The 22,594-nt window shown below is 33.8% G+C and overlaps 1 protein-coding gene across 1 annotated transcript in view; it reads right to left on the reverse strand.

Annotated features, from left to right (window-relative positions):
• LOC116339099 (MOXD1 homolog 2) overlaps positions 1-22,594 on the reverse strand; it is a 191,555-nt gene that overhangs the window by 115,962 nt on the left and 52,999 nt on the right. Inside the window, exon 3 of the mRNA XM_031764762.1 lies at positions 13,789-13,905. The gene's annotated coding sequence lies outside the window, so the exon portion shown is untranslated. The remainder of the gene's footprint in view (positions 1-13,788; positions 13,906-22,594) is intronic.

Consider the following 22,594-nt stretch of genomic DNA (forward strand, 5'->3'; position numbering starts at 1 on the left):
TCTCTCTCTCTCTCTCTCTCTCTCTCTCTCTCTCTCTCTCTCTCTCTTTTGGAATGTTGAAAAGTAATCAAAGAAGTTTGTAGTCGTGAATTTCAAATCTAATTAAAGAGAATTTGAAACGAAAACGAGCCAAAATTGAAAGAAAATTTCAAGTATTTGCCTTTTCTCACGCAATACTCGCCGGGTTTCGAAATTGGATTTGGATGCAAAAATCCATTCGATGGTTGAAAGAAAAATCGTATAGTGTTTTGAGAATGATTCAAATTTCAAGGGGACTTGTGATGAAGTCTATTGATTAAAACTAAGCACACAATAATAAGAAGGTGAATAAATTCTTTTTGGCCGATATCGAGTGTACTGGCGAAAAATAAAAGTAAGAATCTGAAATTGTAAGTAAAAGTTTGAAATGAGGACTATGCCCGTTCTACCGGCTCTATTATATTTTCATTTTGAATGTCGATAAAAGTACACACATTCTGAGTGGTCAATAGTTTACCACATCGGACATTTATGCAGATTATTGCAAAATAATGAGAACAACAACAAGTTTAACAACAAAAACAACAACGCTAGAAGTAGTACTAGTAAATAATTCACATGAAAAAACCATTGAACACTCTCGAGTAGCAAAACAAATAGAATCTCAAATAAAATACGGATATCATAATATTATTCCGAATTCGAAGGAATGACGCATAAAATATTATCATTTTATTTGTTGATCTTTCACTGAAAAGCAACAAGAATGGAATACACTGAAAACAAAATAAGCGCCTTGTCGCCCATTAAACATATGCGGATAAACGCACAAATGCAAACAACTAAATCGTTCTTCTATCATTAATTATTATGTACTTGAGCACACCTCTGGCTTCAACAAAAACAACAACAAACAGTCCAAATGGCCTCATCGAAATGAAAATAAAGAGCAAATCATCCGAGGTGGGCAAGACGTAAAAAATCTATGGATATTTGTGCAAAGACAAACCATATCACTTAATTTTTTATTTTCTTCTCGTGGATGAGCGATTAAACAAACTTCTGTCGGACAAAGCATTGGAAAACTTACTTTGAGCCATTGTGTGCATTCATATTGTGATGTACTATATATTATATTATGGAGAATTCACTTGAACGGAAAGAAGATGATGAGTGAATCAAATCAAAGCAAAGGAAATAGAATAATATCAATACACAGACAGCCAGAGAGTGAGTGCATAGCAAGCAACACCGCCATATCATTAAATTTCGAAGATGAAGTCTTCTTCATCAAAAATTCGGACACATCTATCACACAATCAAATGTGTAAACACTCGATTACTCTTTCTCTTTCTTCCATTCTAACTATAACGTATATAGATTGAAGGAGGTATACAAAAACACACAAGACTTGTAAACAAAACAAAACAAAGACCTAAACGCTCTAATATAATGAAATTCAAGATATATGCTGCACAATGTGCTCACACACAATGTCGGGCACAAGGCACACATATTGCTTAGCTGCCTCAAACACACTTGAAACGAGTTGTATTTAGTCGAATCATAATAACAACAATGGAATTGGACACATCGATCAATGGCCCGACATCAGGATAATATCCACATTGAATATACAATCTTTAGCAACGAAACCAAGAAAGTATAACTCGTACAATTCATGTGATTTGATATTTGATAATAATGTTGACGATGATGACGATGATGAAACTGAGTGGAAGCAAACGAATGAGCGAGCGGGCGAGCGCTCGCATTCGCGTCAAACAATTCATTTCGTGAAGAGCGAAACCACTCGAAAATAATAATGAAATAAAAAGATGCAGAGAGAAAAAAAGGAATACAAAATCTTCGAATAGAAACACACAAACTATAAAACTCGTTATTGGGATTCCCTTTTTCTACAATTTTCTGTTGTATTGCTCATCGAATTTGTTACTATACTCCTCCATCTTTCGACCGTTATATTTCGCTTTTTTCCTATTGTATTGCTTTTTGTTGGCCGTTCTACGCGATATATGTTATCTTTTGTGCACTGTAATTGTACGTGTCAGAAAAAATCAATTGTCATCCACTCGGAATAGCTCTCGTCCATTTCTATGGCCACCACAAACAAGCGCATAGCTCGCTTTGCTAGTTTGCTTGGTTTTTTTGTTGTTGTTGTGATTGTGATTGCGTTTGTGTGTTCGGTGTGCCAAAGAACTAACCATTTACGTTGAAAATAGCGCTCAAAAAATTTCCATCGAACAAAGAGTTCAACTCTGAGCAAGCAAAAGAATATATCTGTGAGCCAAGCGATTTTCTGTCAATTTTGTTGAAGAGCATTGTGTGAGCCATTAGAGTACAAAGTGTTAAGTGGATAGATGATTGGATGGATGCAAATCGTTTAACTGATGAATGAATTTCGCTCGAAACGGCAATTTATTTCAAAGCAGCCACAAAGAAAACCCATAAACTATCGACACGAAAATTACAAAGACCTTTGACTTTATCGTCGCAAATGCACACTGTAATTTATGCCACATCGTCAAACGGAACTCATGTTGATATCGCGTCAAGAGTTGTGTTGCTCACGAAAATAATGGACTCATTTTTTTGCTTTTTATTTTAATTTGATGACTACTCTTGTTAAAAATTCGTTTTCGAATTTTCCAAATAATGATATATACATTTTTTTTTATAAAAATGAATCCCATTTCATTTGCTTTGAGACTTTGACTTTGTGTCGAACTTTGTTTTACAAATCGGTTAGTAAGGTAAAAGTTATATATATATAACTTATATGTAAGTCATATGTCATTGGATGCTCGAAATGCGATTTAGTTGAGAATTGAACGATTCATTGTTCTTTTCACCATTAACCTGAATTGTTCAAGAAAAATAAAAATAAAAAAACAATTTACTCAAGCACAAAGCACTCACGGACATAAAATGGGCCTTGTAGTTCATACATTTTATACAGCGCATATGCTTACAGTTGTGACCGCTGGTTTCTTAGCCGTTCTTTGTTCAGTTGTTTTTTTTTATTCTTTCGTATTTCGTTCCATTGAATTTCGCAGTTTCGAAAATGTTGCAATTCAAAGGTGAAGTGAAGTGAAGTGATCACTTGAAAATTGCACGCGCACATTGAAATATTCATCATTATTAATGTTTTGAGTCGTGAATTGAGCGTTTACAGTTAAATTTAATGTTTTTCTTAACGCACACGTTTGTCGAAACAATTTTCAACTACTATGTTACATTTGAAGGCAGAGCGAAAGAGAAATAAGTAGAAAAACAGCTATAACAATGTATGAATTCTCTTTCTATTTTATCTCTTTCTGTTTTCTCTTTCCAACAATATCGATCGCTTTGCGTCGTAATATTTAAATGGCTATTTTAACTAGACCTCTATTGCATATTCATTGGGACATTGTATAAAAATGACATAACATACACGTGAAACAAAAACCAATGTATCAAAGACCGGTCTTATTATTTCGCACTGGTCCGTTTTTCCAGATCACTAGCGCTTGTGCTCTTTTTTGTAGTCGCACATATTTTTATTGTTGCCATTTTTTGACGTTGTCCATTCAACGTTTTGAGTCTTGAGTACAATTTTCAAATTCCACGATTATTATTATTATTATTAATTGCATATGAAAATTTATTGTATTTTTACCGACACTTACAGCTGCTTGTTTTTTTGGTTGTTCTTTTGCGTGCATGACCAATTTTGTATACGTATCGACATCGATAACGTGATTTCATGAAATAGTCTGGCAGTTTTTTTCATTTCTCTTCATTTTGATTATTTAAAAAAATATCACAACACGATTCGGTGATCGTTCGGTGCGTTAACATTTGAATCGTTTCATTTTTTACAAAAACAAAGTGCAAATCATTGAGATCATATTAGGAGTTGAAAACTAAAATAGTTTTTTTCTTCAAGGAATTGGTTTTTAAAATGCAACGATATTTTGGTCTACATATTATTACATCCATATTATTGGTCATCGTTAACTATATTGATCAATAGAAAATATCTGATTTCATTTTGGGAACTCTGTGTTGCATGTTCATCACTTCAGAAACCCATCAACAAGGGAATCGTCTGTGAATGATCGTAGGATTTGAAGCTGTCACCATGAATCATCATTTAACAATATTTCATCGTAAAAAGTTCAATTGAATTTGCTCTTTTTCCGACTATGTATTCAGTTAACTTTCATCATTTCAATGTCAGTGGTTCCATCAAGCGTAGGATTTATTTTTATCAATTTGAAGTGATGACATATGGTTGGGAAGTCGATCGAAATGACTTACAATGCATGTAGTTGTGGTGCTTCTGCATCAAGTTTCATTTTTGTTTAAAAACCATTCGAAAATATTTTGTTTGTCCAAACAGTGAGATTCTTATAATTGGTAATAAACAGTGTCTATGTTGAAGGTTTCATGTTAAAATTGGAAACTAGATATTTTGTTTACCGCAAACCAGTCGAACACAGAAAATGCAACTATTAAAATTAATAATTCATTCATTTGAAATTCCAATAAATAAATAAATTGGATTTGTCTAGTGATCTAGCTTGTATACCAGCCGAAAAAACATTGAATAACATCGATAAAGAGCTTCATGCCATCGATTTACATTACATGTATTATTTTCAAATTCTTTCACTTATGCGCATATATTTTGGCGTGTTTATTTACCTATATTGAAATTTTGACATGTAATCGTGAAATTTTGATCGATTTGATTGAAATCAATCGTTCATTTGTTCATCATTCCGTATGTCCGTTTGTTTAACGGCATGCTATTCATTTACATCTATATACGTATCTTCGTAAATAGTTCCATTCAACTTATATTTTGGTGCTCTGTTGTAAAGATGAATGCAATACTAACTGGTCATTGTTATGCTTGGATCCATCTGATTAATGTGTTTGACACCTTTTTTCCACCGTTGGAAATCAATCGCATTGAGAAAAAATCACGCACATCCAGTAAACTATTATACATAGACAGCGATGTCTTTGGAATATCGGCAACATTTCGAAATGATTAAATTAAATCGCTTGATGTTTCGCTCATTTCTGTCGGTCACACATACGAGAGAAGAAGAAAAAAACACACACAAGAGGAGCCATAATAAGCGAAAATGAGCCCAATCAATTTTCAAAAAAAGGCGTCCATCCGAAACAATTGACTCGAACTAAGAATAAAGAAAAGTATGCTAAGAAATAATTTAAACGCCTCATGTGTGTCGGTTGGTGTCGCTCATTCAACCTCCAAAAAAAATACATTTAACAATTGCTGAATCAAGTGATCAAAGTGTACGGTTTCGTATGCGAGTGTCGAATGCTTTCCACACATCGTTTGATTAATGTGTCATTAGAAGAATTCATTGTGGCCGTTTTGCACGTGTTCATCTTTTTTTTCACTCTGTACGTTCCTTATACCGATTTCAATTACGAATAATAGACTGAAATGACTAGGACGGAAACTGACTTCATACGCAATTTCTTTGATTAAGGTCTTTGTTTGAATGAAAAGAATTGCAAATAGATTTCTTCACAAATAAAATTCGATATTTTGAACATTTTAATCGATCGCATTTCGATGTTTTAATGTGAGAAAATAATCAGCGTACTATGTTTTGGCCAGTGCATGTACATCCGTCTTACGTATTATTTCCATTTTGATGATGTAGTTATCAAAAAGTTTTCCAAGAATAACTCAATCAGATACCCACATAATTCAACAAAATCGGTTTCAGTTCTTGGTGTTTATTGAATTATAACAGATATGAAACTTTATTCAGTTGCCAACGTGTTATATATTTTACTGCCATTACCAAGAGATTGATAGAAGTGAACAAAACGAGAAGACAACGAAGAAAGAAAAAAGTTTTTGAAATGACAACTTTTGCCAACACATCACGCATAAAGCAACATAACATTGATTACATATTTTGAATGTGTGTTAGCGTGTGTGTGTGTGTGTGAAACTGAGTTTAAATATCATCATATTATATCGTAAATATTATTTTATTTATATCGTTATTGTTTTCGATTTGTTTTCTTTCCTTCTTCTGTTCATTCAGTATATTTTCGTTTGGTATCATCATCATCAATTTCTGTTCATTGGGCGTCAACATAAATTCCATTTATATAAATTTTGGAGTTTGTATGTTGACCCCTTTGATGTATAAATGCCAAAGAGGGATACATACTATTTTGCATTTTATCTCAAATTTCACAGACCTTTCCCATATTATTCCATTTCAATCTATTAAATAATATTGCATGCAATGGAAATGGTCTGCGAAATTTGAGATAATGTTAGAATTTGCCGAAAAATGATGTAATATGGTTTGGGATATAACCGTGCGAAAGGGCATGATTTATGTTCGATTCAAGATCTAATGCCTTCCATTCATTTAAAATATATGCAATTTTACAAATATTGGTGCGCATGTATATGTGTGTGCTTGTGTGCGTACAATTTTTTTTATGTATTTTCATTCGTAACAAACAACGGCTGTATTCAAATTGGTTTGATGTAGACGCATCGTCTATTTAGAATCATCATCGAAGCCAAAAAAAAAACAAAACAAAAATATTGTTCATATTAAAATGTCAAGACAAGAGAAGCAAGAACAAAAATCATACCACCATTATTATCATGGCTTGTTAAATTCTGCGGGCCGTTCACCAACTAACGAATATATAATAAATTTGCTGATGTGCAATGCACATACACACTCTTGATTTTCATTTCCATTCTCTTTCTCACACTCGGTTGTGATACTCAAACCGAAATATGTTTTAATAAAACATACAATTGAGCAAATCATATTTAGCGTTTGAACTTGTGAAAAAAAATGATTCATATGCAAGTTAAGAGCGAAACATACACATATTATCGTGTACACTAGAAAAAGAGAGTTCAAGTCGCTCATTTAATCTAGAGTGTGAATGTTATTACTGGTGGTATGTCAAAATCATTAAAAAGAATATGAAATAATATCGTTGTTGGGAGAGAACAAAAAAGAAGGGAAAAAAATTGGAAGAGAAGAAAAAATGGAGATGGCTGTAACCCAACAAAATGAAGCAGTGTCAAAAGAGAATAAAGAGCAACGCAGCACATTAGATTATATTTGTAATAACATCGTAATAATATGTAATGACACACAAAGAACAAGATAATGATATTTTCTTCAGAAGTTGTCGTCGTTCAGATAAAGTCACAGAAAAAGAACAGAAATAGAATCGCAGCAGTGGCAAAATTCAACGGTAGCTTCAAGCATTTGTGTAAAATACAGCGAAACGTCATTGTGGCATCTTGTTTACTTTCAATTCAATTCAGTTTTTGTTATTTCATTTCATTTCTGTCCATTTTTTTTGTCATTTTGATTTTAACAAAAAGTCATCTGAATGTGAACAATCGTCAAATATAAACTAAATGCATTGCTTTCGGTGTTTTCTTGTCACTTGCGTTCATTGTCACCGCTTCGATTAAATGAACGAATTTCAAGATGATTGCGAACATTTGCGGGTGTATGTGAATGTATATGTGCGAATTTTTGTTAAAGAAATATAAACATTTCCAATTACTATGAAGTACATTTATGTTCGAATCCACTTGAGCATTTCGGTTTCTTTCGCCATATACCGAAAATAAATGTGATAGCAAACGAATTTGGAATGCGTTAGATTCAAATGCTATATAGGATGCTATATAGGAAAAGTTGCGCATATACACAAATTGTGAAGCAAAATGTAGAATACTATTGTTTGTTGTCATTCGTTTTCAACGAAAAATAACTCATTCACTTAGAAACTTTTCAACACCGGTGAAAAGAATAAAAAAGATTTTTTTTTTTTTGCTTCAAAGAAAATCACAATTGCAAATTATTAAACTGGCGAAAAATTGAAGAAGAAAAAGAACGCAAAGAAAAGATTGTTTGTCTACATAATATTTAAGGAATACGAAACATTCCGATGAAAAGTTGTAGTCTTTTTGAATATACCAAATGTATGGTATGTATGCATGCTTTGTATTTCGCTTGAAAAGCGTTCAAGTCACAGTACAGTGATATATATTTTCAATTCATTTGAATTCTCTTCGCTTTGTTAAAAAAGAAAAATCGGTTATCGATTCTTTTCAACACGTAATAAAATAAGTTCAGGTTTGGTCGTTTTCCTCGTTTTGTTTCAATCGCTTCTCTATACCGATTTACATAAATATTCGCACCTTTTTTTTATTTTGTGTGTGTTTGCACGTGCCAGAGAGAAAGAGAGAGAGCAGCCATTTCATTGACTCCATTTTTTCGATATAAGTATATATTGTGTCACCCATATGAAAACACAATTGATGAACCAAACATGAAAGCGCATACATTGACAAAAGAGCACACCTCATTCATATGTCAGTGTCAAATTGTTGAACGCATCTCCATAAATTTGTTTATGAATTTCAATTCATTTTCCCTATTCTTCACATTTTTAAGATTCAAGTACGTCTTGGTTTTTAAGGAAATCAAACTCTATGCAGGAGCATATACGATAAACAACGAGCATGAAACACCAATAAATGGAATCTTAATAGATAAAATATTCCATCTTGGATATGAAACACTCGCGCGCGAAACCAGTGAAAAAAACACACATGCATATTATATATACATATGAAAGAATAGCTTGCGCAATGAAAATGTGCATACGAAAGAGCAACAATTTTGCGATTTTTGTAAGGGAACGAAAGAGGAATAAAAAACTATCGCATCTTCTTATGGTTAACATAAGAAATAAAAAAAAAATCGAATGTGTCAAAAAACAAGCACGAAAATATACAAGTGTTGCAAGTAACACCAAGATGGTTTTTTTTATCTTCGTGGCGGCCTGCGAACACAGGCAGTACTTTTTATGCTTCAAGAGAAGCACGACAGACAATTGCTGTTGATACATTTCTTATGGTTTAACATAAGCGTTTCACGAAAAGACGCAACATGAACGTTTATATTTGCATATGGCACATTACAATAGAAAACTTCTCACAACAAGAGAGAGAGATAGAGAGAGAGCTGGGAAAAGAGAATGAGCTAGAGCCTGTGAGGAGCACAAAAAATACACACAATTTGAATTTGTATAAATGTGATAGGCACCTATGACGATGGCATAAGAAATGGAAAACACTTTTGGCATACGTGCAAAAGACACTGGAATGGGTAAAGTGTAAGCGGAAGGTAAATCAGGCTCAATTCTGAGCCTCAATTCGTGAGCGCAATCTGCGTGGTAGTGGGGATGGTAAGACAGTCGACATTCAGGTAAGCTAAATAAATATACACCAGAAAAAATTGACTTGAATGGTGTACAGTGCACATGTGATTTTAGCATTTTTACGCTTTCAAATAGAGATTTAGGTTGTTTTCTTGCCTTTTGCTTTCATTATTTTATCATTTTTTTTATTTGGCTTGTTTGAGTCGTCGCGTAGCCTTTCATCGTATTTTCCAACTACCTGAGCAATCAATTTTTTTCTACCTCTATATTTTTCTCTTTTTCTGTTTATGCATCTCCGTGTATGTATGCATATATCTCTTTTATATGGCAGTTTTTTTGCTGCTATTAGTGCACACTGCATACAATACACAATGAACGGGCAAACCGAAAAAAGGTCTGATAGAACCGCGGGTTAAAATGAATCGACGGATTGTGTTGCGTTCACAGTAAAGTTTTTCGTCTGTGCGACATGTATGGCTTTTTTATATTTCCATATGATCAGATCTCATTTTTTGCTCATTCGTTTTTTACTGGCCGGATTTCGTATTGAATATTTGGATATTAGTTTATGGTTACTCGTTTTGTTGCATTTGAATTTATATTTTTTTAATGCTGGCGTACTTCGTTCACACATATGAATGGTTTTGTTCTTTTCACATTCGTGTAAATTATTTTTGTCGTGTTTATCTCATTCTCAAGTATATAATCATTCCCATATAAAATTTAGAGGCATATACAAAATGTGCACACACACACACACACACACAAACTGCACTGTTGTACCATACTTGTACATGAATATTCTACACTGTAGAAATTTTTTTTCAATTCTCATTTAAATAATATATTTTCTCTTCTTTGCTTGGCTTGTTGTTTTCTCTCTATCTGTTTGTATTGCTTCTTCCTGTCAGTTTTCCGTCTCAGGAAACTTTTCCGTTGTTGTTTTTTTTTTGTCACACGTATCATCATGACGACAATGACTCGAAAACTATGGGCTCACCGGCCTTATAATATACTTGAAGTTAAAACATTTTTTGGCTCTTTTTTATTTTCATACTTCTCCCTCTCTATCTCTTTGAATTGGCCGGAGTTGTTACGCTCCAGCTTGAATCATCATTTATATTATGTATTTTATTATCATCTATTTTCTGCAGAGCACAAAATAACCATTTTTTTCGGCAAACTGAAACGTTAACACCAAGTATGTATTCTTCGCCTCATTCATGGTAATAACAAGGGCCATTTTTACAGAATAAACAATAGAAATACGCGAAATATTATTATAATTTTTGAAACAAAAGAAAGAAAATGTGATATCATATACCTGGAAAAAAAATTTATTCTTCGATACAGAATAAAAGACGACCATTGTTTTCAATTTTCATAAGTAGATTCCGCTGTGCAACACCCACTTATTTCGAACGAAAGAAAAATATTTTTTTTTATGACGAATACTGCTCAGACTCGAAAATTTGCAAGTGTTCTTTTACATGTTGTGCACACAAACATGGGAGTTTACCGTGCATATGACGGTACTAAATCGAAGTATGAAATATTGTTTTGATATATTTCCTAGGTATATGCCATCCAAACAAACATCTTTCACAAGAGTTTGACGCCTTTATCATTCCTTGTTCTGTTCATTAAATCTTGTTCAAATTTTATAGCTATTTTCTTATTTCTGTGTACTTGGCCTAAATTAAAAGCAAAAAAGATGTGTCACTAGCATCTTTCGAATTGTATTTAACTATATGTTTATACAACAGATGACAATTGGATTCGAAGGGAATGATGTTATTTTTGGATGAAATAAATATTCACGTCAGTACACCAACAAACTAAGACACACTAAACTGAATTATTCAAGCGCAATAACTTACAGAAACGCAACGATAAAACGCATACGAAGAATAAGAATGTGCCATTCAAATATGAAACAATATCCCCTCGAATATGTGGTGTTTCCTTATTATGAAACATTTCACTCACTCACACACTGGTTTTTTGTTGTTGGTCTGAATGTTGTCGTCGAGTCATCTCACCTCAATGTGCATGGCCCAGAAACACCAATTTCCCATGCATTTCATTTCGTAAGCAAGTTTATCAAGTGCTTTGGATGGAGTGCACTCGATAATGGCCATCCTGAGTCTATCGTTATTATTATTGTTGTTGTTCTTTGGTTGGTTTGTACAACGACAACAGAACCATTGAATTCATGCCCAAAATGTGTATCTCAAATCGACTATTCACGCAGTTTGTAGAGTATGTTTGCTGTTGTATCCGTTCGTTTATTCGTTCTCCCAGTCTCATTGTTTGTGGATATGTGTGTGTGTGTGTGTATGTGTGTTTATATATTTTTATGAAGCCAAGAAGCACAATCGTTTTGCTCTGCATATATGAATTTCAATGGAAAACACACAGAATGCGAAATAACATCAAAAAGGTGTCAAATGTACACACAACAGCTCATAGCATGTATTCCCGCTTAACAATAACAATGTGCAGAATAGCAATAAGAAATACATATATAAAAACACCAAGTCCAAGTATAAGATCGAATGAAAATGGTATCAGCCTTATCGTAGTGCAACACAAGATGAGCACATAGTAAAAACCTGGAATTATGTGCAAGTGTTTTGTTTGTTGTCATTTGGTTTGTGTTGTTCAGTTTCGTTCCATGCCATTGTCAGGTCTTTATTATTACTTGTGTCCAATATTTATGGATGTATGCATAATATCAATTTACCGCTTCATCAATGCATTCAACATATTCGTGGCGTGTATTTTACCGATATTTTTTGAAAATTTCATGCACTTGAATGCACAATAGTGCAGAAGAAGAAGAAGAAGAAAGAGAAAAAAAAAGAATGAGCGATCAAAATGAACACATTTTCTATGCTTCATTATAACATGATACAATTTTCCATACATTGACTGACACAACATACAAAAAAAACATTTTTACAATTTCTCGTCACATTTTCAAATTTTCCCATGAGACAACCATGGCGCAACGATATCTATTTATCGTATTTTTCAAATGTCCAATGAATAAAATGTTTACGAAAAAAGAAAACCGAATCACTTTTTCCAAACAAAATCTTCACATAACTGATGGAACATGTTGGATTCGAAAGGAAATTCCATTTTTGAAACAAGTTAAGTAAAAAAAAATGATATTTTTGAATTGCTTTCTTTAACGCTCTGTTTGAGCACGCTATTGTTTCACTATCTCATTATACGGGAAGCATAAAAATGTGTTCTTATGCAGCTTGGAAGAGAAAGTGACGAATGTTAAATTTGGATGCTATTGGGAAAATTTGAAGAAGAATCCGCGATAGAATCTTCTGTTTTCGTTTTCTCTTCCTTATTTTTCGGTTATTGTTTGAATATGAAATATGCATATCTTGTAAGTTGCATGCATGAAGGTAAAAAAATACCGATTTGGGAATACAGCGCTACAGACAAGAGCTATGTATACAGAAGAAAGAGGCAAAGTTATATAAATAGAGACAGAAACACAAACTGCAATTCCCAAATTTCTGGCGAAACTAAAGGGCTTTTGAAAACGAATACTTTGAGTATGTCTGTTTTTAAATAAAGGGAACGAGAGACAGAGATCGATACAAACGTTGCAATATCTTTGGAATATATGCATTCTGGTTATTGTCTTTAAATTTGAGCAACAATCCAATTTTTATATTCGACCATTCCATATGGAATTTAAATTTTTTGAGCCCTTATTCGAATTTTTGCTTAAAAACATTGAAGGACGGTAGAGAATCATGGCATCATCAATTGACATTTTGTCTAAATCATGTAAAAAATATTTGCAGAATTCATATGGAGGCACAATTTTCACACAAAACCATGCAAACAGACTTAAAATTTAAAAAACATGGCTTAAAATTTCATATGGAACGATCGTATTGAAGAAAAAAATATTGTATTTGACGTAGCAGAGAACGCTGCATTGCAATTCACGTTCCAAGTAAAAATGTAAGGATAAATCGAAACATTTTTCATATTCCTCCTCATCCTCACAAGTTGGATTTGTCACAATTGCACTGAGTACATGCTTTATGTTGTGGTTTTAAAATGTCTGTGCTAGAAATATTTAAATCATTCGGAAATTGAATGGAATGGAATGCACGCGGATTGATTCATCAATTTGTAATGGCATTCGTTACATTAAATGATATTGCTAAAGCAATCCCAATAGATTGGGAAAAAGACGGAAATAGAGAGAAAGAGAAAGATAGAGAGGGAAATGAAAAGAGCAACCCGCATCTGTGGAAAAGTAATAACATAATCGATGTAGATGTAAAACAATTTTTTTTATTCCTCTTTCGGTCGTTGATTAAAAGATTCACTGTGACAACAATAAAAGACTCACTTTTATTCAACAAATATGCGCATATAATCATCATCTATATGGATAATATGGGAAAATTAATTTATATGCACGTATTGTTAGTTCGTACCGGAAGCATAGAACCGGTAACTAACTACGCATATTCACTCACATTTATAGAGGCAGCAGCAGCAGCAGCATCAGCAGAACCAGCACCAGCAAAATTTCTACAGCGGGACAAAGACCAGCGAACTGTATATTAAGTTGCAGTGTACATACAAAACTCCGCCTGAAACAACAAAACACATTTTAATAATTATGTTATGCGCCAATTTAATATCATTGAATTTCTTCGCCTCTTATATTCAAAATATTACAGTTATGGAAAATAGTTTTACATTAAATCATTAGGGCCAGGCTGTCGATAGATTATGTCCATGTACTATATAATGTGCTTTGCGTATATGGGCCCATCTAAATGCATTTCATCTCATTTATTGAAAATTATAATTGCAACATTGTGCAATTATTGTGTTCACAATTTTGTGTATATATAAAATGTGTATATAATGGAAATGAAACAACAAAATTGCTGTTGATATATTGGAATGTCTACAATGCCGACTGCCGGCCAACCCGAATATGTATATATTTATCTATACAGATCGATGATATCTATGTGTATGTGCATGTAGATGTGCCAGATAGAGTAGCATACTGGCCGCAAAAGCAATGGCACCATTTGTAGTCAATAGCATCAGTGGCAAATAGTAGCAACCAACAACACTCAACAGCATCAACTGCCTTTCGATTCATTCAGCAACAGTTTTGCATTTACATATTTTGTAACAATAATTTTTCCGGAGGAAAACTTCAATGCTAAAAAGCTATAATCATGTAATCATGGTATGTCGTCTACCAGAATGAACAAAAGCATGCTGTCAGTGCGCCCATTTCCCTTCAAAATGATAAAACAGTAGCCGATTGAAAATGGTTCGTTTGTTCGTTCGTTCATTCTATTTTTTTAATTCACCTCTCCTATCTCTGCTCTTTTTTTATATAAAGAAAGGCTTTGTCTATCATCAAACTATTTTAATATGTAGTGCCGTAGCTGTCTGTTCATTCGAAAAATGTTTGGCATTTGGCACGTTTTCTACAGAACGAACGAATAAACGGGGCGACAGTGATTACAAAGCAGGTCCCATCATTTTTCTCATTCCACATTTCATATCAAAAACGACTTATGAAACGAAAAAGAGAGAGAGAGAGAGAGAGAGAGAGAGAGAGATAAGCCATGCCTACAAAATTAATCCGATGCATCGATGCATCGATGCCACTGATCAACTCTCTGAGCTTTGCTATATCTGCACGCAGACATTATTCGTCGTTTACGATGGATACAATATCGAACCAAAATATGAGCACGAGGATATTGGCATACCAAAACAACAATAATATCAGAAAAGCGATCAACTTTTCTAAATCTAGCATATTGTCGAATTGAAGTCAAAACCTTCCACGTTTATTTAGCAAACTCTCTTACAACAGTGTGTAGTGTTTGCATGAATTTTCAATCAGAAAAGAATTTCGTTTTCATTGAATTGAAAGATATTCGTTAATATATGCTCTTGTGGTGGTTTCAATAGAACCGCTTTCGTTCGGAGAAACAAAAACAACTACTAAATTCAAGCAAAGGATGAGAAAAAGGTTTCGGCTCAAATTGTAACAATGCCGACCATTCAAGTAGAAAATCGATAGGCAAACCTAAACAAAAATGTGAGACTTACATATATCTATATAGTATATCCTTTATTCAACGTAATCGGCCTTTTTTACTATTTTGCACACTGCACTGACTGCACACGATATGATGCACCAAGCTATTGTGAGTAAATTGTTCGAAATAGTTTACTAGTTGATGCGAATGCGATCGGAATATCAGGTCGACCAAATTCCATACGGCAGCAAATTTCATTCTACAGTTCAACATAAATATCGCCACAACATTTCTCTTACATTTTTTTTCTCTTTATTTTTCATTTCTAATATAATTTGTTTATGTTTGTGTGTTAATACTTTAACCAATACATAGTTATTATCCACCACTATAATACAACCATTCTGGCAATAGTCACAGTAGTTTGTGGTATAGATACCACTTAAACCATTGTGACAATCTGTGGAATTTGTCCGAAAAACCGCTCATTTTGATGTTTGATTAATATCTGAATAATTTATTTGGCAATCGGCGCGTATTAATTCCATTCTTCGGCGAGTAACAATGGAATTTACAAAATACGATACCTCACAATCATTAGCATGGAATTAAGCGACTGGCTTTCTTTGCGCTTTCCTTTTTTCCTATTAAAGCGTGTTGTTATTTTCGAATCGACACAATTTTCATCAAAATTGAAGTTGCGAAGGGTAGTACAATGTACATTATACAAGTCGGTCACAATAGTGAACTGGAGAAAATGGAAAATTGATAGGCATCATTGCAACAGATTGACGAGTTCATATCACAATGAGGCATTGTCTACAATCAATAATATAGTTTTCGTTAATAGATGGGTGGTCGACGAATCATTTTGCCACACATATCAGATAACAAAGAAAACACATCGCACTGACACAGACTAACCGACCATTGTGCCATCGTACTATATACGATGTATTCAATTATCGGTTCATTTACTTTGCCCGTAATCGCCACATTCGCTCATCAAGAATCTTACCGTAGAATCAGCGGATACTGTTATTAATACACATCGTATGGATGTCGTGAATAAGAGACGTATACTGACTTTTTTTCAGACTATACAATGTTAACATTAATCCCATCGTGCTTTGGACCCAATACGAACAAAAGTTGAATGAAGACAGAAAGTGTTCCAGCGTTTCGTATACAATTTTACTTTTGAAAGCGTTAAGAGCATCAAGTCATTACATATCATATAGTTCTGTCTCTCTTTATCGTTGTCATGCAATATTCGATAGTATATATTTGCATCAACAGCATACATGGTTTACGTTACACACTGACATTTTATTATGTAGTCTCGTTCGCTTAACACCAAATAACAAAGACGAAACGATGCAATGCGCTTGGCAATCTAATGAAATTGTTATAGATAAAACGCACAATAATACAATTAAGCTTCCCCTATAACGTATTTGTAATCATTCAACACAAATGCATTTAGTCCGTTTAATTGTAATATGTCGGTTCGGTAGTTGCTTTGCACTGGTTCACTTGCATGTGCAACCATATACATTGTTGTATATGACGGGTTGCATAACATATATACACTCAGCAGCTCAAGTAGAACAACCACTTTGATAATTACATTAAATAAGAAGTTGACGAGTTCAGAGTTCTAGCAAATAGTATGAACCGAACAACATGACTACATATGCTTTTGCAGTGAAAATCCAATTTTGCTGGCCATTTCAATATAGAACGCGCGTACATTCCTATAATTTCTTAAGAGCAAACAGCGAATGTATCATTTTATACATGTTCGTGTGTATGCTGTATGCACGCTGCAATCGTTTGAAGGGAAGCTTTTAGTTCAGTTTTGAAATGCATTTAATTATTATAACCGGTTTTTGTCCACTTGCTTGTGATGACACGAAATGCGTAGCTTATTTTAAATATTTCGTAGTTTTAATTGTTGGTGCTAAACAAGTGTCATCTCTTGAATAATTTTAATTTCCTAACTTCAGCTATAATTTTTAATTAAAATCTTCAACTGAAAAAGAGGCAAACAAGAGCGAGATGTGCATTTAAAAAAAAAGAAAGAAATACACTCAAATTCCTCATCTTTAAAGCAGGTGCGAGTTCAACCACTTTTCCATTGATTTGCAAAAATGTCATTTTCTACTTTACACCCATTAAAAAGTATTTATCATAACAATTATTAACAATTTTGAAAATGTTTTCAACATGTTACTACTCCCCTCTTCTTCTCTTATATTATATACGTTCCAAGACTTTTAAATCGAAATGTCTAACGTATATTTCACATTTATATTCCATATATTCTATATTCTATGTGCCGCCCATAAAACCATATGTTCATCTATTGATTGCTAGCTTTATTTTGTAGTTGCAAATTATGTAATAGTATCGATTCAGTTTCATATAGCCTAGATCCGTTATTCCATTTGTCGTCCATTATAATTTTGATCTAAAGACCGCTTCAATCACATTTCTTCTTGGAACCCAAAGAAAGGGAGAAAAAAATGACAAACCTCAAAGAACAATTTCACTCGTTTGGTCATATCCAAAACATAGCGCGCACACACACATGCTCAAATATAAAAGCAAACACACCATCACACAAAATGATTTCCATAACCACAAAACGAGAATTCGAATATATTGAGAAAAGTATACTAATTACATAGGGGAAAAGGTTATGAGAAAAGAGCAATGATGATTATTTCGGAAAATGTTCATATTAATATTTTTGTAACGAGAACACAACACGCTTGCCGTTTTGCGGTGTACAAGCGTAATTTGTGTGTTTTCTATGCTTTCGTATTCATGGGAATCCCTGTGTGTTACTGGTTTTTTTTGTTCTAATTTTCTTTTGTGCTTTCGACGCTTTTCGCTGTATCTCTTTGACAATAGTGAATACACATTCACCGGGGCCTAATTAAAAATGTGCATGGTTTGTCGTAAAATAGTTGAACAATAGTCGGTTATATGATGGTTCCAAGTCCTTGTGCTCCCTGCATAGACACAATTCTCCTTCGCTCTCTTTATATATATCATGAAACTCTTTAAAGCAGAGGTTCGATGTCGTTACTGCTTATGCTCATTTTGTTCCACAATTCATTAGCAATTTTGTTGCACAACACAAAACGCACACAAAAAAAATTAAATAAAAGGAGAACAAGAGAAGAGAGAGAGAGAGGGAGGAGAGGAGAGGTGGTGGATATAAAGAAAACCAACATGAAAAAGTCAACTTTTTTCGTTCTTTCTATGGTTCTTTTTTGTGTATCCCTTCTGAAAATTATTCTGGCGAAATTAATTTGAAATTTTGATCGCGCATAAACACGTTTTTGAATGAGCAACCAACCAAAAATGTTTGTTACTTCTGCTCGAAACAAAACTTCTGGATGGCAATTTATTTTTCGAGTATTTCTTTCAGTTTCGTCAATCGGTACAGTGAGAGAGAGAGCACGTTGAGTTCTATACTTTTTCTCTTTCATTTTGTTCTTTGTTGAACAAACAAATTCTATAAATTCTTACGATGTAATTTGACTTTTATTCGTATCGACGACTTATGCACTTAGTTTTTAGTTGAGACATATACATACATATAATATATACTCTTTTATTTTACTCGTTCAGCGCGTTCACTTTGTCACGCTTTTATTCTCAACTAATTTTTGCCGAACAATTTTCGACATGACATTCAATCCACCTTGAAACTGAAATTCCATCGGAAAATAGCATTTGAAATACCGACGAAATGAAAACTATGCGAGTAATTGTGGTATGCCACGTTTCATTCCGTTTCGATTTTCTTATTTGCTACCATTGTCGCCATATCTCTTTCTCATTCACTCTTTTATCATTATTTCATTAACATTTATTTGGAATTATTTAGCCTCACATCAATACCAAATGCTGTTAGTCTGCATTATTATTTTATTCTGGCCACCAAATGTCGTTCGTTTTATTAATAAATTGGGAAATATTTTTGGGAAAAATTTTGCTACGACCCGTATTCGGTCGGTTGAACAAATGCATAATCAGAGTTGCTGCTGTTTTGTCATCATACATTAGCACATAGACGCACGCACGCACAAAAATGTGAAATTCTGTGATTCTAGAGCATCGTTGAATGGACGTTTTTATGATAATTATTCCAATTTAGTAAATTTGCTGGGTACTGCTCATTCATTATCTGTAATCACGTATTTTTCACTGGAAATTATAAATGACGTGGCTCAAGTGAGTAAGTAGATTCACTAAAGATAAAATATGTAGTATTGCATATTTGAATCGCAAAAATGGTGGCTCATTTTACGAATAAAAAGAAACTGTAAAAGGAATGTGCTAAACTGCGAACATTTTTCTGTTAAGACAACAGTTGAACATTCTTTTGATTTACGAATGGATCTCCCTTTCATTTACCGGACGTTCCCATGTATGCTTGTAAGTAATATAAATCTATTTCGAAAAGTAAAGATGTTCGATTAGAAGTATTTCTCGTCGGATTTTATGGCAAATGCATGTGTAATCCTTTTATTTAAATACCATTGTTGACAATGCTTACTTCTACCGCCCTCTCTGCACGCATTTCCTCTGCATATTTATTTAAGGGGGAGATAGATGAAAATATGATTCATAACACAGATAAGCAACGAAAATATGGAAATATACAAAGACTTCTTAGAAATTATGGACCGATTTCAATTATAATAATCGGGTTGTCGATAATGTACTTTAACTTATTATTGTTAACATCTGCAGTTTGCGACGCAAAAATTGATGACGATGCTGAAATCCTTATGATTGCCATAATTTTCCCCCTATATTAAAGTTGATTTTACTGATTTAATGAGTACCAAAGACAATCACAACCTGGATGCATGATCTAAAATGCATATTTTTTTATTTGTTTTTTTTTTTTTTTTTTTTTTTCGCCCGATGTAAATTAAATTTCATGCCTTTCATTCTTTGATAAGCTTAAAGAATAATTCAACGCATTTCGACTTTTATTGAAGAAATTTGAATAATTTTTATTTCGCATCCCTTGTTGTTTCGGGCGTAGAAATGAAACAAAATGTCACATTTTCATTTTCGATCCACCCCATGAGCATTCTTTAAGTTTGTATCGAATTTACCACATTTCACGTTCCTCGGATAAATTCAATCATCATTTAAAATCGAGAGGGGGAAACGTTCAAAAGGTGAAATTAAAGAGAGGAAGAAGTGTTTCGCTTGGAATGTGATTTTCATTTAACGCTAGCAACCAAAAAACACACGCACACACAAAGACAAAGCGAAAAATAGCAAAACTTCGTACGCTTTGGTGATTACGATAATCCTTGAACGGGCTAGATGAAAGCGAAAAAGTACTTTTGTCAGCGAAAAAGAAGAAGAAATAAAGCGTCACAGGCTTTTCGTGAGTATTACATTTTTTTGTCTTCAAGTTCTCATTTATTGTGTCAATCGTTTCCGATACGGAAATGTGTTTGCTTCTGTACTTGCAGAGTATGTAATAAAAGTGCTACCAGACGCGATTACCAGTCGGCAATTGTGCGTTTGCCTATTCAATGACGAAAACGAATTTCGTATTTAATGTGAATGATGCCGTCTTAGTTGTCGTCATCAGTGGCAAAAAAAAAAACGATCTACATAAGAATGTATTCAAAGGTTGTTATGAAGTAAACATCACACCGTAATCGCGCTATTTGTTTGATGTTTGCAACGACCGGAAAATGCGGAAAAAGGTAAAAAATGTACAAGTATGCGAGGAAAAAAAACGGTTTGCATCGAGTTACTTTCTGTACCTGTGCTTCGATTTTGTTTTGCTCTTTTGTGCGAACGATAGAACAACAACAGGCGCAGCAACAAAAACGACAAACGTCATATCAAGAAAACAGCAAAGAGTTAACCATATGTATGAGCATGCCGTATGCACGTCAAATGCACACAACTGAAGCAAATACACAGGCATGGCCTGGTCAGATATGAAGAAATCAAATGTGCGCCATTTTTATTTTGTATTTTGATATGCGTTGCTTTTTTGCAGTTAGAACGTTTCAATGTGTATTAAAAACAAAGGCGTGAATGATGAAGGCGTGAATCAAATAAGAACAAAAATATCATCATCATCATCAACATCCACAACAAAATACTCTGTAATAGCGTTGACATTATTCGACGAACACGACGAATGAGTGAATATATTTTTATGCAAAGTGAGAGAACGATTTCAAAGAATAAGTGATTACCGACCGTTTGGTGTTTTTGTGCAGACTAGCGATCAATGAAAAGACAATCACGACAAAAAGCATCAGCATATTTCAAGTAGTGTGTGGTAAAAGTGTCGGCACAAGTGTTCATTCGAATCAAAAATCAGCATGGCAAAGCAATGCAAACCATATATCGGGACCGTGTTTTTTATAAAGAGGATTCTAGTACAACAAAAATAAATAAATGATTCAAAGGAAATGAAAAATCATACAATTACACACTCGCGCTCGAGCTCACACCGCGCGCGCGCGTGTATGTGTGTACCGCATATAATAAATATATCATATGCTCTTGTTATGTGAGAGAGTGTGACATTTTTGTTTTATTACTTCTCGTTCGTAGCCCTCTTCGTCTTCACAAATCACAATTCGTAAACACGCATATAAAACATCAAACTTACATATGAAAATTAAACATCATGTGGTACAACATATTTAAAGAGAATGAGCGTTAGAGAAGGAGAATGAGACTGTGTAAGGGAAAAGAAAACTTCAATTTAATATATTCGATGATCATTATTTCGCTTAGGTTTTCACTTGGTCCCATTCATTTCATTCGAAACTTCGGTTTGTCTAGCGAGTATGGCTGTCACAGACGCTGTAAAAAAACTTCAACAATTCATCTTTTGTAGTGTACTAACCAGTGGTAAGAATAATATGAAATTCGCGTGTTTCGTCTTTATTCCATAGTTGCTTGTTCCATTTTCACATCTCATCGCACTTTTTTCTTTTCAATACTGTGTGTTTAATGGATTGCGATGTTGCGTTATGTTGTGTGCATGCATTTCGGCAATGAATTTAGCTCTTTTCTCTTTCACTGTTTCAATTATGGTCTATTACTGCTATTGCGATTGCCACTGCTATTTCCATCCTGAGCATGGGTTGTTGTTCGTTTCTCTTTCATTCGCATTACCATTTGCCATTTTATGTTTTGTTACTCATTTGCTAAGTGCTACCGGTACCGCTTTACTTGGTTCTTT

Source organism: Contarinia nasturtii, unplaced genomic scaffold (genome assembly GCF_009176525.2).
Source record: "Contarinia nasturtii isolate CC-2019 unplaced genomic scaffold, AAFC_CNas_1.1 Cnas_scaffold_493, whole genome shotgun sequence".
NCBI classification, from domain to species: domain Eukaryota; kingdom Metazoa; phylum Arthropoda; class Insecta; order Diptera; family Cecidomyiidae; genus Contarinia; species Contarinia nasturtii.